The sequence below is a fragment of the Hyperolius riggenbachi genome, chromosome 12 (assembly GCF_040937935.1).
Source record: "Hyperolius riggenbachi isolate aHypRig1 chromosome 12, aHypRig1.pri, whole genome shotgun sequence".
NCBI classification, from domain to species: Eukaryota; Metazoa; Chordata; class Amphibia; order Anura; family Hyperoliidae; genus Hyperolius; species Hyperolius riggenbachi.
In genome coordinates this window covers 172911026-172927776 of record NC_090657.1, presented here as the reverse complement: position 1 = coordinate 172927776, position 16751 = coordinate 172911026, and the positions used below count along the sequence as shown (strand labels likewise).

The 16751-nt window shown below is 46.4% G+C and overlaps 1 protein-coding gene and 1 pseudogene across 1 annotated transcript in view; one reads left to right on the top strand and one right to left on the bottom strand.

The window, feature by feature from the left end:
• Nucleotides 1-16751, top strand: part of LOC137541586 (sterile alpha motif domain-containing protein 10-like) — a 358765-nt gene that overhangs the window by 204903 nt on the left and 137111 nt on the right. The window lies entirely within an intron of this gene.
• The window catches only part of LOC137541580 (pre-mRNA-processing factor 6-like), a 47230-nt pseudogene continuing 40630 nt past the window's right edge, over nucleotides 10152-16751 (bottom strand).

The following is a 16751-nucleotide window of genomic DNA, read 5'->3' as shown; positions in this document are numbered from 1 at the left end:
TCCCTAATAGAGTGCCCTGGGGTTCATGGAGAAAGGTCTCTGGAAAGCGTACATCAAAAAAGGGCGTCGGGAAAAAAGGGCGCGTGGTGTAAACGATAAACAGTATTATCGTTTATAGAAATACTAGCTGATTGCCCGGCGTTGCCCGGGTATGTATTTGGCTAGTGTTGGCTCCGCCCACTTTTTCTAACCCTAACACACAATTACTCAATGACCAAGTTTGTGAGCTTTGCGGTCTTTGGAAACAATAATTTGCATTGAAATGAAAAAAATCTGATTGGCTGTTTGTGGCTCCACCCCTTTTCTGAATTTGAACCCCAGTCACCCAATGACCAACTGTAGCAGGTTTGAGGCCTGTGCCATTAACAGTGCAAGAATGGCAGCAATTAAATATTCCCCTTGAGAAGCAATAGGTGAAGTTTGATTCACTTTTGTAGGCTCCACCCACTTTTCTGAATATTTAACCCAGTCACCCAGTGACCAACTGTGCAAAGTTTGAGAACCCTACCATTAACAGTGTAAGTATGGCTGCAGTTTACATTTTCCCAGTGAAATTTGCATTTGTCTCCACCCACTAATGACGTGGAACTGCCTGTGTATGTATTTGACCGGTTTTGGCTCCGCCCACTTTTTCTAACCCTAATGCACGAACACTCAATGACCAAGTTTGTGAACTTCGGGGTCTTTGGCATCAATAATTTGTATATTCCCATAGAAATTAAACAAATCAGATTGGCTGTCTGTGGCTGCACTCCTCTCCAACATTTGAACCCCAGTCACCCAATGACCAACTATAGCAGGTTTGAGGCATCTGCTACAGCCCCGTTTCTATGGGTGTGTGATACGTGCAATCGCCCGGGGTGCTTTATTGTGCGGCAGGAGGGGGGGCGCCGGAGCGGGGGAACGGACATAATAGTTATAACTCACCTTCTTCATCCGTTCCCCGCAGTTTCAATATCTTTCCTCTCCCGGCGTCCGTCGCCTGGTAACAGCGCCCCCTGTGATGACATACCGCATGTCATCACAGGAAGCACTGTGACTAATGAGATAGATGCCGGGAAAGGAAGGACATTGAAGCAGCGCGGGTTCGGCGGAAGCAGGTGAGTTATTACTATTATGTTCGCTCCCCCCGCTCCTGCGCCCAACTCATACCGCCCATACCAACTAACCTAAACTGTGGGAACCTACCTAACTAACCTAAACTGCAGGAACCTACCTATTTATCCTACACTGCAGGAACCTACCTACCTAACTAACCTATACTGCGGGAACCTACCTAACTAACCTATACTGCGGGAACCTACCTAACTAACCTATACTGCGGGAACCTACCTAACTAACCTATACTGCGGGAACCTACCTAACTAACCTATACTGCGGGAACCTACCTAGCCAAGCTATACTGTAGGAACCTACCTAACTATCCTATACTGCGGGAACCTACCTAACTAACCTATACTGCGGGAACCTACCTAACTAACCTATACTGCGGGAACCTACCTAACTAACCTATACTGCGAGAACCTACCTAGCCAAGCTATACTGTGGGAACCTACCTAACTATCCTATACTGCGGGAACTTACCTAACTAACCTATACTGCGGGAACCTACCTAACTAACCTATACTGCGGGAACCTACCTAGCCAAGCTATACTGCGGGAACCTACCTAACTATCCTAAACTGCAGGAACCTACCTATCTAACCCATACTGGGGGGACCTACCTATCTAACCTATACTGGGGGAACCTACCTATTGAACCTATACTGGGGGAACCTACCGATCTAACCCATACTGGGGGAACCTACCTATCGAACCTATACTGCGGGAACCTACCTATCTAACCTATACTGCGGGCACCTACCTATCTAAATTATACTGGGGGCACCTACCTATCTAACCCACACTGGTGGCAACTATACGGGCTACCCTATACTGGAGGCACCAACGTAGATAACCTATAAAGCAGGCACCTACCTATCTAACCTACACTGGGGGCAACTATGCAGGCTACCCTATACTGGAGGCACCTACGTAGCTAACCTGTTCAACCTGTACTGCGGGCACCTATGCCTGGCTCCATGGGGGTGGGGTGGGGGGCGATTTTTACACCCTCGCCCTGGGTGAAATTTAGCCTAGAAACTGCTCTGATCTGCTAATACCAGTGTAAAAATGGCAGCAATTTAAATATTCCTTTTGAAAATCAACAGGTGAATTTTGACTATTTTGGCTATTTTGGCTATTATAGGCTCCACCCACTTCCCTGAATATTAATCTCAGTCACCCAGTGACCATCTTGGCAAAGTTTGAGATCCCTGCCATTAACAGTGAAGAAGGGCTGCAGTTTACATTTTCCCATTGAAATTTGTTTTTGGCTCCGCCCACTTTTTGTAAACTGGACACACAGTCACTCAATGACCATGTTTGTGAGCTTTGGGTCCTTGGCATCAATAATTTGTATTTTCCCAGTGAAATGAAACATCTGATTGGCTGTTTGTGGCTCTATCACAGGCATGGGCAAACTTGGCCCTCCAGCTGTTAAGGAACTACAAATCCCACAATGCATTTGCCTTTATGAGTCATGACTGTGGCTGTCAGACTCCTGCAATGCATTGTGGGACTTGTAGTTCCTCAACAGCTGGAGGGCCAAGTTTGCCCATGCCTCCTCTATCCCCTTTTCTGAATTTGAACCCCAGTGACCCAATGATCAACTGTACCAGGTTTGAGGCTTGTGCCATTAACAGTGCAAGAATGGCAGCAATTTTAATATTCCCTTTGAAAATCAACAGGTGAATTTTGATTGTTTTTTTTAGGCTCCACCCACTTTTCTGTATAATAATCTGTGCCATTAACAGTGCAAGAATGGCAGCAATGTAAATATTCCCCTTGAAAATCAAAAGATGAATTTTGATTGGCTGCTGTACACTCCACCCACTTTCCTAAATATTAATCCTAGTCACCCAGTGGCCAACTGTGTCAAGTTTGAGAACCCTGCCAATAACAGAATGGCTGAAATCAATCTAACAAATCTGATTGGCTGTTTGTGGCTCCACCGCCTTTAGTGAATTTGGTCCCCAGTCACCCAATTACTGACTGTATCAGGTTTGAGGCCTCTGCCATTAACAGTGTAAGAATGGTAGCAATGTAAATATTCCCCATGAAAATCAATAGCTGAATTTTGATTGGCTGTTGTAGGCTCCACCCACATTTCTGAATAATAATCCCAGGCACCCAGTGGCCAATTGTATCAAGTTTGGGAACCCTGCCATGTAAAAAATTAAGTTTCTGGCACCGCCCACTTTTTGTAACCTTGACATATAGTCACTCAATTACCAAGTTTATCAGCTTTGGGATCCTTGGTATCAATACTTTGTATATCTGATTGGCTGTTTGTGGCTCCGCCCCTTTCTGAATTTGAACCCCAGTCACCCAGTGCCCAGCTGTACCAGGTTTGAGGCATCTGCTATTAACAGTATAAGAATGGTTGCAGTTTAAATATTCCCTTTGACAATCAAAAGTTGAATTTTGATTGGCTGTTGTAGGCTCTACCCACTTCCCAAAATCTTAATCACATTCACTCAATGACCAACTGTGCAAAGTTTGACAACCCTGCCATTAACAGTGTAAGAATGGCTGCAGTTTATATTTTCCCAGTAAAATGTGTTTTTGGCTCCACCCACTTTGTGTAACCTTGTCACACAGTCACTCAATGACCAATTTTGTGAGCTTTCAGGTTCCTGGCATCAAAATTGTGTGAATGGAAGCAGTTTATCCAGCAAAGAAATCTGATTGGCTGTTTGTGGCCCCGCCCCTTTAGTGAATTTGGACCCCAGTCACCTAATGACTGACTGCAGCAAGTCTGAAGCCTCTGCCATAAACAGTGTAAGAATGGCAGCAGTTTAAATATTCCCCTTTAAACGCAATAGGTGAATTTTGATTGGCTGTTGTAGGCTCCACCCACTTTCCAAAATCTTAATCTTATTCACCCAGTGGCGAAGTGTGGCAAGTTTGAGAACCCTGCGATTAACAGTGTAAGAATGGCTGCATTTTTTCCCATTTAAAAGGAATGGCTGAATTTTGATTGGCTGTTTTATGCTCCACCCGCTTTTCCTGGATTTGTAACCTCGGTCACCAAGTGACCAACTGTGCCAAGTGTGGGGACTCTGGCTTGATTACTGTGAGAATGGCAGCCTTTTACATTTTTTCCATTGACTTGAATGGGTGGAATCTGATTTGCTGTTTGTAGCTCCGCCCAGGTGGGCAGGGGGGCCGCGAGACCCCCAGAACCTATCATCCCAGGTAGTAAGGAACCTGTATACCAAGTTTCGTTCAAATCGGTCAAGGGGTTTTCGAGTGATCGCGGCACATACACACACACACACATACACACACACACACACACACACACACACACATACATCCGATTTTATATATATAGATTGTGTAGAATTTCGTTTACAAATAGTGTTTTAAGAATTTATAAATCACTAAATGTGTATGAGATCGGCAATTCGTAAAACGTTAATCTTCCCTGTTTGTAAAGTGAAACTTATATTTACGTTTATTAAAAACCCTCCCTGTACCTATCCCTAACCCCTAGACCCCCTGTTGGTGCCTAAACCTAAGACCCCCCAGTTGGTGCCTAAACCTAAGACCCCCCAGTTGGTGCCTAAACCTAAGACCCCCCTGTTGGTGCCTAAACCTAAGACCCCCCAGTTGGTGCCTAAACCTAAGACCCCCCAGTTGGTGCCTAAACCTAAGACCCCCTATGGATAATAATTAATAAATAAATAACATTAAATAACATAAATAACATTAATAAATAAAAAATGTAAATAAAAAAATGTAAATAATTTTTTTGGGTGGATAGTAATGTTTTAGAAATGTTTTAGAAATAGTTTAGTATCTTTATAAGGCCCGGTTCACACTTGCGGTGGCCCTCCGGAATCGCCGTGCCGGAGCCGCACCGCCTGCAGAACGGACGGAACGGACGCACGGCATAGCAATTAAAGCCTATGCGTCCGTTCACATGGGTCCGTTCTGCAGAACCGGAGCCGGACCGGATCCGGACTCCGGCCTCCGTTCCAACATGCGCTATTTTTTCATCCGGCCCCTCCGGCAGCCGTATCCGGGGCGGAGCCGGACTGCACCATCCGGCCAATACAAACAAATGGGAACCGGAGGCCGCACAACACACTGGCTGAGAAATCCGGATCTTCTACCCCACTTCCTATGCGGATTTTTGCGGCGATATTGGCTGGGGACACATGGGCAAGCATTTTGGAGTGGAGCAGCACGAGCTGGAGGTGTTGGCAGGATGTTGGCAGCATGTCGGAGGTGGAGGTGAGTGCTAAACAGCAGAGGGCCTGATTCCACAGGTCCCCCTTCTGCTGACCTCCCAGACCCCAACATTTTTTTTTTTTTTTACGTATATTTTGCCAAACGGATCCGGATCGCATCCTGATTGCCACCTGATGCAACCTGACCGGATCCGGATCGGATCCGGATTAGAACCGTACGGTTCCGATCCGGATCCGGTCCGGATCCGGTCAGGTCATCCGGTCCGTTTGGCAAACAACCGCTAATGTGAACCGGGCCTAAACGTTATTCGTCACGGGCTCATTTTGTAAATTTAAATCATCACAAACATAGTTATAAAACCTTAAAAATCTCCGGGCGCCGTTTGTAAAACGTTAATAATCTCCGGAGCCCTTTTTTCCCTGTTCGGCGCCCATTAAACGATATTTATAATGGGAGTGAATGGGGCGCCCTTTTTGTCCACTTGTCTCATGCGCCCAAATCTACTGCTTCCCTCTGGAAAAACAAAAATGAACACAAGTAAGTTTGGGCAATAGGACAAAACCACCAAACGTAGATCACAGAGCCCAATTTTTTGAGAAGTTACAGAAGATTGTTACAAGCTGTAAAAAATGTAAAATTAAATTAGCACCATTAGAAGAAGAGAGGCAGGGAATCCATGGCATTTTCTGGAGAGTAGAGGAAAGGAAGGCGTGGTTATTGTGCAGCAGTCACATTGGCAGAGTCATTAGCAGAATCACCTCCCGCATACAGGAACTAAATTGAGGTTCCATAAAGGGGTTAACTGGAAAGCTATCAGTGGAAGGTTCAGTGACTTGTATGCCTGGTTATATATATACACGCAACACTCTCATCTCAGAAAACTAGGCTGTGAGAAAGAAGGGCTTGTCATGTGGACCCTCAAAGTCTTTAAAGTCTTTTTAACTACTTCATGTTGTTCCCCTGGGGACTGAAGGCTCTAGAAGACCCTCAGGATTCCATACAATCGCTGTCAGAAGGCTCTAGGCTCACTTCTGAGGTATTATTCAGGTGATAGGAGGACTGCTGCAGGAGAGGACAGGGGGATCTGCTGGACAGATCTGAGATCAGCACCACAGACAGCGACCACTCATAGACCACAACTGCTGGGCACCTGAGCTCTTCCCTCGTCCTCATGCTGGATAACAGGAGCAGGATGGAGGCCAACCTGATGCAGAAGGTAAAGCTGCAGGAGACCTCCCTCACTTTATCATATTAGTATTATTATTATTTAGTAGTCGTACAGTGCTGACGTCTTCCACAGTACTTTACTCTGTATAGCCAGGCACCAGGCAGCACGGTGGCGTAGTGCTTAACACTCTCACCTTCTAGTGTTGGGTCTCCTGGTTCAATCCCAGCCACGGCAGTATCTGCGTGGAATTTGTATGTTCTCCTCGTGTCTGTGTGGGTTTCCTCTGGGCACTCTGGTTTCCTCCCACATCCCAAAAACATACAGACATTAATAGGCTTCCCCTTAAATTGGCCATAGACTACGATACATACACTACATGATACATACATAGACATAGGACTATGGTAGGGATTAGATTGTGAGCCCCTCTGAGGGATAGTTTAGTGACAAGACAAGATGTCAGTGCTATATAAATACTAAATAACAATATATAGTCTTATCACTGACCGTCCCTCAGAGTGGAACACAGTCTAATGCTAGGTACACAGGATGCAATTTACCATCAGACCAACGGGTCGAACCGATAATTTATGACATGTCCAATCTGCTTCTGATTGATAACTCGATCAATTTGGTGTAGTAGTGATCTGAAAATCGATCCCGTTAACAATCATGAGCAGATGGGGCATGTTGGAGATAATTGGTTCGAGCCGTTGATCTGACCGGAAATTGCATTGTGTGTAGCTAGCATAATCCCTACCATCGTCATATGCCTATGGCTAATTTAGGAGGATGCCAATTTACTTAACATAGTCTTCACTTTTCTTTTATCATCTGCATGTTTTTCTGCAAGGGACATCCAATCCTTTATTCTGATGTTCTGATGATAGTTATCAGCAAAACTGGCCGCATACGTTGTTATATTTTAGCCAGATCCGGGTAAGCAATTGCATCCATCTGAAAATGGCGCCTGTGAATAATGGCGCACAGTGTTGCCGCTAATCCGTTTGCCGCTTATCGCTATTTAACGTTAAAGCCTTATTGTTATTTAGCATTAAAGCCTTATTGTTAATTAGTGTTAAAGTCTTATTGTTATTTAGCGTTAACACACAGAACCCTCTCTGTACCTATCCCTAACCCCTAAACCCCCCGGTAGTGCCTAACCCTAACCACCCCTCTGGTGGTGCCTAACCCTAACCACCCCCTGGTGGTGCCTAACCCTAATCACCCCCCTGGTGGTGCCTAACCCTAAGAACCACCCCCAGTGGTGCCTAACCCTAAGCACCCCCCTGGTGGTGCCTAACTCTAAGACCCCCCTGGTGGTGCCTAACTCTAAGACCCCCCTGGTGGTGCCTAACCCTAACCTTGACAGTGCTACATTAAATCCATTCATCGTTTTGCAGTTAAATAACTTCTGCAGTTTGGCTTATGTAGGGCGCTATTGATAAATAACGTTAGTGTGTGCCATTATTGATAAATAACGTTAGTGTGTGCCACTATTGATAAATAACGTTAGTGTGTGCCACTATTGATAAATAACGTTAGTGTGTGCCACTATTGATAAATAACGTTAGTGTGTGCCGTTTTTCTTCTTTTTTTCCCTGTGCGCCATTATTATGCAGTACTAACGATAAATAGCGATAAGCGTATCTTTTTAATGCGGCGCCATTTCTATGCATAGGCACTGTGCGCCATTATTCACTGATCCCTTAAAAGAAAGTCACTAATGGCAGCTTCCATATTCTTCTTACTTCAACTGACCACTTCAGGACCTCAGGCTTACACCCCTCTAGTGGCCAGGCCATTTTTAATAACATAGGGTGGTGTAGCTGTGTTCACTTCCTTTTAATGTCCTTAACGGGACACACTGCAATTTTTTTTTATTGAAAGAAGGGAGGCTTTTCCCTCCCTCCCTTCTCCCTCTCCCCTGTGCCGTCCTAAATCGCCATAGGATGGCGATCAGCACTGTTCCCCGCCTCTCATAGGCATCAGCCTATGAGAGGCCACGCAGTACGAGCCGCTCTGAGGGACAGTCCCTCGAACAGCGCTGCAGGAGATAGCAGCGCTGTACAATTGTAAACAAAGGGGAATTCTTTCCCCTTTCGGAGCTAAACAGTCTACTAGATCCCGGGCTAGCAGGCTGATCACGGAGCGGAGTACCGTGAACCGGCATAGAACGATCGCGGATTTGCGCACGCGTTCCCTGCTAAACTGCAGCTCCAGGACTTGACACCAATCGGTGCTAGGCGGTCCTGGGGCTGCCGCCACGGTCACGCCGCCCATTGGCGTGACACGGTCGTAAGGTACTTAAGACAAGTTTTTTAGGTGAAGAAGCCTCATCCTATAGAACTATGACTATGTTCTCCCCAGGATCAATCAGCCGGGCGGAGCGCCCAGGTAAGATAAGTTACCGCCCGGCTGATGAAATCGCTATCACCTCTAGTCGCACTCTTCACTGACAAGTGCCCGGCTGTCAGGATGTGCTTCTTCCCCTCTGCACACGAGATCTCGTCCTTCCCGGCGAGCTCCTGCACTGATTGGCTCAGCGTATGGTAAGAGGTGTGACCATAGCGCTAGCTACTGACTGTCACTGCAGACTCATGACTGTTTTTTAGTGTAAGCTGTGTGGGGATGTGCTGGGCAGAGACTAGAGGCGGGCAGAGCGCAATCATTGACCGGCTGAACGTGTTAATTTATGTGCACGAAGTTCAGCGTATAAAGCGGGACGGAGCAGTGCGGTGGTCTGTGATTTATAGCACAGGGGAGAAACACGTGCTGGAGTCATAGGGGAGCTGACAGCAGGACGGAGCAGTGTGGTGGGCTGTGATTTATAGCAGGAGGATCCCGGGCAGGTCACGGTGAGAGATAGAATGCTGTCTGGAGTCAGCTGCAATTTAAACTGCAGATTTAACTGTGTGAGAGCCAGTGGCTATGTTGTTGTTCTATATGTGTGCTTGTGACGTGAAAGTCCTGTGTCCTGTGAAAGCCCAGACTGCAATCCTTCATAAATAAATCTCTCCTCCTATGGGTCTGTTCTGCCTATGCAAGCCAGGGAGGAGCTGATATATATCACACAGTGCGAGACCCCTCCTCCATACAATCCAAAGGGAGATGGCTCTCTGTCCATTAGCAGCAGCCAGTCATGTACCCTCAATCCACTAGCAACAAAGTGTGAGGCATCTAGTATGAACCCCTCACCCACATCAGCTGCACCAAGGGTGAGATCTCCCTCCGCACCTGATAGCTGTCAGTGGTATCTCCACATCCAGTAACACTCGGCGTGATCTTCTCTCATACCTATTACCCAGGGTGATCAAAATACCCCACCTGACACTTTTTCGTGATCCTCTACACACACACACACACACACACGTACACACACACACACGTACGTCACAATTCCCCAGGCCCCCCCCCCCCCCCCCCCCCGCGTGACCCCCCTCCTCCATTCATTGTGACCTTACTTCCCCACCCGGCTACTTTTTTATGCCACCCGGCTGGAAAAAAATTCTGGGGAGAACACTGTATGAGCAAACCACCACAGCTTTGTAAACTATATATCTCTTCGCCTAACGAAATTCAAATACTATCGCTACGCCCTCACTTGACTCGCTCGTTTTGATACTAAACTAAATCTAGCTTTTTTTTTGCACAGAATGCACAAAATCTGATAAGAGACAAGTTTCACATTGATGAACAACTTTATACACATATTTAAAAAACACAGCGAAATACCACAAAGCATTTGGAAAAAGGGCTTCTCTACCCATTTTTGCACGGACAACGCATCACTGTGAATACAATCTGTAACAAAGTGGGTGATCAGATCTCTGTCTCCACCTAGTGGCCACCGAGACGCAGCGCAGCCAGAATGAATTCAATGCCATTGTCCATCTCTGTAGGCGTAAGTCGGCAGATCCCAAGTGTCCGAATTTTCACAGAAAATCCACGGATTACCATCTGGGCTCTGGGATGTAAAATACAGCGATATCCGCCCCTTGTCACACTCTCGCCAGTCTCATCAAGGAATGAGGGACTTAAATAGGGCTCGCTTAGTAAAAAAAATAAAAACAAAAAAGGAGGGGTTTATCAGACAGCCCAACGAAGCGGAAGAACTTCCACGCAACGCATCGGCGGCCTCCTCAGAACGTGTTCTTGACTTTAGCAGCCGCTAAAACGAGTATCTCTCCTATTTTATTCTGCCAGTTCTTGATGTCTTTGGACACGGAGCACCAAATCTCTCCGTGACGCGGCTCTGCGTTCTCACAGCGTTTATAAATCTCTTCCTGTTGTTCCTGTAGTAGAAATGGAAAAAGATTAGTCCTGCTCCACCAAGTTCAGGCTTATACTTTATTGCAGACTGTGTGGAATATATCACACAGTTTTGGGCAGGGCTGTGGAGTCAGAGCAATTTTGAGTACCTGGAGTCAGAGGTTTCATAAACTTAGGAGTCAGATGATTTTTGTATAAATTCCACAGCCCTGGCTTAGGGTGCTGCCATAAAACATTTTTGCATTGTTCAGTTTTGTTTTTTTATTTCCTGACTGGCTTGGTTTGCAATACCGAATTCCTGTGGTTATATCAGATACTGCCTAACTGGACTGAACTGCAGTCTATGGGCTTATATGTAAATACAATGCAAATGTAATCATTGCAAGCCAGACAAGGCTCTTTGCCTGAGTCACTTGAGGAGGGAGGGGGGACAGAGTGAAGAAACAGGCTTTTGTACTGCACTCTGCATTGAAAGTTAACGTTTTTACACACAGCGAATGCTTTCATATGTTCGTTACTCTACCTAAGAGTAGGTGTGTATATATATATATATATATATATATATATATATATATATATATATATATATATATATATATATATATATATATATATATATATATATATATATATATATATATATATTAGTTTAGGGAGGTCAATCCTACTTTAAAAGGGAACTAGAGACTGGGGGTGGGGGAGAAATATATACCTGGTGCTTCCTCCAGCCCCCTTTGCAGTCGTCCTGCTCTGCCTGGATTCTCAGCAATTTGCCTGTTAAGTCCTTCGGTCTGGGGCATACTGCTCATGCACGGCCCGGCTGCGTGCATGCGCCCCATTGCGCTACTGTCGCTCACAGCATTCTGCTCCGACTGGCCCCAAAGGACTTTATGGGCCAAATTGCAAAGAATTCAGAGGATGGGGAGGGAGCGATCCGCTTGGAGGGGGCTGGAGGAAGCCAAAGGTATGTATAATTTTTTGTTATATATATCTCCCCGCCTCAGGTACACTTTAAGCATTAGCGTGCCATTTTAAGTTATTTTATGCACACATAGTCACATCTAAGGACCCATTTCCACTGGTTGCAGCGTCAGTTTCCGGATTGGATGCAGCACATGTGCTGTTGTGAAGACACAGCCATAAACACTATAGTCACATGCACGACTATAAGGATATGGTTGCGGTCGGCGGAAAACTAGCCGGCAGCAATTATTTTTGGCCGCACACAAATTCGGATGCAGCCTATTGATGTCAATAAGCTGTGATTACGCATCCAAAATAGCGTGCGCAAAACTGCCACACTTTACAGCTAGTGGAAACAGGCCTTATATTGAAACTTTCGGAAAAAAAAAAAAAAAAAAATGGAACCACCCCTTGTGGCTACAGAAACAGACTAGTTTCTAGTGCTACATTATACGCATCTGTATTGTGCAGGTTTGCTGCGTAGATAAAATGATTATAGCAAGTCAGCCCAGCCTATCTCACGCCATTTGCAGAGCAGGAAAGGGCGCCTTCTCCCAGCATGCTTTGCTGCATGATTCTGCCCCAACCGCTGCTCTAGCCCTTCGTTAGGTCAAGCAGGAGCTGCCTGCCTGAATCATGTGACTGCACATTTTCATTACACAATACTGTAAACCAGGGGGCAGGTAATGGTTTCGGATGTCAGAAATCCACATTAGGCGTGCAGTAGGGCTCACCTCTGTGCCGTGCTGCAGCTCAAACTTATAGAAAGTGGCCCAGGCATCGCCGAGGTCAGAATCGATCTTCACTGTGCGGTGAAACCAATCCCGTGCTTTGGAAATCTTACGCTCGCTCCAGAAGAGCCTGATAGAGAGGAAAAAGCGACAAAAGGATAGTCTCAGTAACATGTGACTGTTGAATTATATGTCTGCCTGGATCAAAGTCGGATTATTACAGTTAGAACTTTTTTTCCAGGCCATTATAACTTTTGAGGAAACTGAAGGAGCAGAGTGTTCTGAACATGCAGATAGGCACCAGTATAACTAGTCAGAACTCTTTACTGAAGAAAAAAATGCAGAGATAAAACACACACCACCATAAGGAAATGCAGCTTACTTAGAACAGAGAATAATGCAGAGTGAATACAGGAAATCACAATACCATAGAGATAATCACCAGATTTTACAGGCAGAGACATCTTGTCGATGCTTTACTATACTGCAATTTAACTAATAATGTTACTACCAACAGCAACAACATTTATAAAGTGGTCTTTAATGTTTAATGACTGTTTCTATTGCCTAAATGAAAGCAGGTAACAGCTTGCGCCCCCTCATCAATATTAGAGGGAGGAAGCGGAGCACTCACTTGGCGACCGCCAGCAGCACATGCGGGTCGTGTTCACACTTCTTCAGGGCGTCTACGCTCTTCGTCTTCCGCTGTGGCCGGGCTTCCAGGAATATGGCTTCCGCCCAGAGGATACCTGGAAAAAGACAAAACAGTTCTGTGACATCATGCCGGAACAAGATGGCCGATCGAACGAACAGGAAGCGGAACTGAAAACGAACTTATCTCACATTTAAAATGTACAGGTAAGAGCAGCGTCTCGGCTGAGATTTGCACGTACCTAGCTGCCGAGCCACTTAGTAACACAGCAATGGTCAATCATATGCTCGTAAAAATCGGGAGATATTTTACAGCCTGAAAATGGATTGGTCCATTTCCACGCTGCGTAATTATTTTATTATTAGTTAGGCTTTCTATAACGCAGACATCTTCCGTAGCACTATACAGAATACATTGTCTTGTCTCTAACTGTACCTAAGAGGGGCTCACAATCTAATCCCTACCATAGTCATATGTCTAGGTATGTATCATGTAGTGTATGTCCCATAGTCATATGTCCATTGTAGTCTAGGGGCAATTTTACTGGGATGTGGGAGGAAACTGGGGTGTCTGGAGGAAACTCACTCAGATACAGAGAGAACATGTTAACTCCATGTAGATAGTGCCCTGGCTGGCTTACAACCAGGCCAGAGATGTCGTGACATCTAATTGCCTAAGTGGGAATAACTTTGCATCTTATTAACTGTAGCTTTCCCAATGCGGATCTTTCTCACCTGAATTGGGACATTCCTGTAGTGCCTTTGCCATCAGGGTATTGGCAATGTTCTTTAATGAAGCTCTGAACTCCAGGCGTACTGACTCCAACCTGCAGGGGGGATAGAGAAGTTATCAGACACTTCATACACACAAGCCTGGAGCTTCTGCACTAGGGAGGGCGAATAATAAGAATACTCGTAATTCTGCTTTGATGCATATGTTAGGTAAAGCCATACAGGCCAGACATGAAGCAGCAGCTCTGAGCATTCCATGCACTGTTTAAACTTTGCACAGAGCTAATTAAAGCATAACTCTGGTGTACCCAAAATACCAAGAGGTACACTAACGCTTAGAGGTTATAACTACCTGACGCGCCATCTGTGTAATAACCTTCACCAAAGCTATATATCAACCGTGTGCCAGCACATAGCTCCGCCCCGTCACAGAAACCAGCCTTTGTTATTTTTTTATGAAACCGAACTATGTCAGTCTATACTCACCACAGCTCAGGAGTTTTGGGGTTCTTCAGGCGACTCTTTTCCAGGATAGCCCGAGCTCTGGTCAGCTGACCCACATTCTCTTCCAATCGGGAGAGCAGAAGCCACAGCGAGATGGAGTGAGGGCATTTCTTCAGCTGTAACAAGGCATAAAGGATAGGATGATGGTCAGAACAATAAATACAGAGAGTCCTCCTAAAATGCAGGTAATACACAAGAGGAAACATACCTTGTAAAACTTGCCGAGGCAGAACATAAGAATACAGCAAGATCCCCAGGATCCAGCACAGGCAGGGATTGCTCGATACAAACACCAACTAACTACACCCCCCCCCCCCCCCCCCCCCCACACACACACACACACTTTTTCATTAGGGGCAGCGAGGCAGACAAATGCGGCGCTCAAGGCCGATTCCGGATCAATTTCAGCATGAAATTGATGGGGAAACGGCCTGTGGTGTGTGGGCAGCTGACAGATCTCTCTCTTATCAGATTCAATTAGAGAGATATTTGTCTATGCCCTGTTTGGGAGCTGTGATCCCTGCCAAGATGTAGATTTCACATCACTGCCGCACTGCTTGCTCTCGCTGTTCTTGCATCACTGTACATGTTCTAAGCGTTATGACCAGAGTGTCAGTATTGCAACCAGGTAAGTAACCTGTACCACAAATCAGCACTGGCTGTCTCCATAAGATGGGTTTTTTTCCTATATGGATTGTCCTTGTGCAAAGGCAAAGCCCAAACACATGCTAGAATCACCAAATGTGCTTAAAATAGTGGGAATAAGTGCAGGGGGGACTTTGAAGGGGGGGGGGGGGGTGGGGAGGGGGTAGATGTGGTGTCCCCCTCCCAAGCCTCGTTAAAGAGAACTCGAGGCGGGGTTCTCACAACGAAATCCCAATACAGAGGCTGGGTCTGCCTATAGAGTCCAGCCTCTGTTGCTAATCAGATCCCCCCTAAATCCCCCCTGCGCTCAGCAAGACTCCATAAATGACCGCCGCGCTGCCGACACGCAGCGTGTCAGCAGCGGCTGTGTTTACCTTTGGAACGTCAGTCTCTGCTCTCCCCCGCCTCCTGCATCGCTCCGGTCCCGCCCGCGTCCCTTCCCTCCCCGCTGATTGGAGGGAAGGGACGTGGGCGGGGTCCGGAGCAATGCAGGAGGCGGGGGGAGCGACCAAGACTGACGTTACAAAGGTAAACACAGCCGCATAGCGCGGCTGTAATTTATGGGGTCTGACTGAGCACAGGGGGGATTTAGCAGGGATCTATATAGCAACAGAGGCTGGGCTCTATAGGCAGACCCAGCCTCTGTATTGGAATTTCATTGTGAGAACCCCGCCTCGGGTTCTCTTTAACCCCTTGTCATCCATGCAGGCCAGTATAGCCAAAATGCAGAGGGCTGGCAGCGTGAGGCTCTGCAGCCTGAGCTATACCAGTCTGCATGAAATGATGTCCATGATATGGTGGGCTCTGGAAGAGAGGGGCTGGCTCCCGGTCCATGACTGTGCAGAGGCAAATCTCGCCAGGTCGTCCTCCACTGCACCGGCACGAGAGCCGCTGTCAATCACTCTCACGTGGTGTGGAGTGTACTATGCAGGTGCAGCAGAGGACGACCTGGGGAGGTCAGCCTCTGCAGCGGAGGGGAGCGGGAAGCCAACGGCTGAAAGCAGAGCGGAGACGAGGGCACAGGACGGCTGGTAGGGGCTGAAGAAAGCCCCGGGTAAGTAGGTGTCTTTTTTTTGCAGTTCGGACATCCCTTTAATAAACTTTATCTCTTATTTAATCATATTTAAAAAAACATTATTCCTATTATGAAACTGATTTTCACAAAAACTACAAGGTTGTCATTGAATGAAAAATATCCCCCTATTCCTTGTTCCCACTGTTCTCCTTAACTAGCAAATGTGGCGATTCTAGCATGCCTGGGGGCTTTGCTAATAACCGCTAAAGTCGGCAGCGCCAGACTCTAAAGCAATTTGGGGAAACCTCTGCATTTGAATTAACCAACTCGAACATTTTGGTCACATTTTAATCAAATGGCCAGCAAATCAAACAGGGGGATATTCAACCAACGCTATGCTATATTGTGCAAAATATTCTGTGATGATGTAACAGCCTCTCCTGAGCTGACCCCACACAAAGGTGACCACACTTACCCCCTGATTATAGGCTTCTCTGGCCTTGTCCACCTGCTGTCGCTGCTCCTCAATCTGACCCTTCATCATCCAGAGTTTAGGGAAATCCTCGTAGTGTCTGAGAGCCTCTTCACACAAGTCCAGAGCCACCTCCACCTTCCCCAACACCCACTCCAGCTTCACGGACTTCATAAACACCTGCAGAAAACAGAGAGAAGACCATGCATTACGGAGTACACTGGCACAATACACAATGGCCTCAATTCACTAAGGGCCAGTTCACACTGCCACTCCAACTTCACGGACTTCATAAAC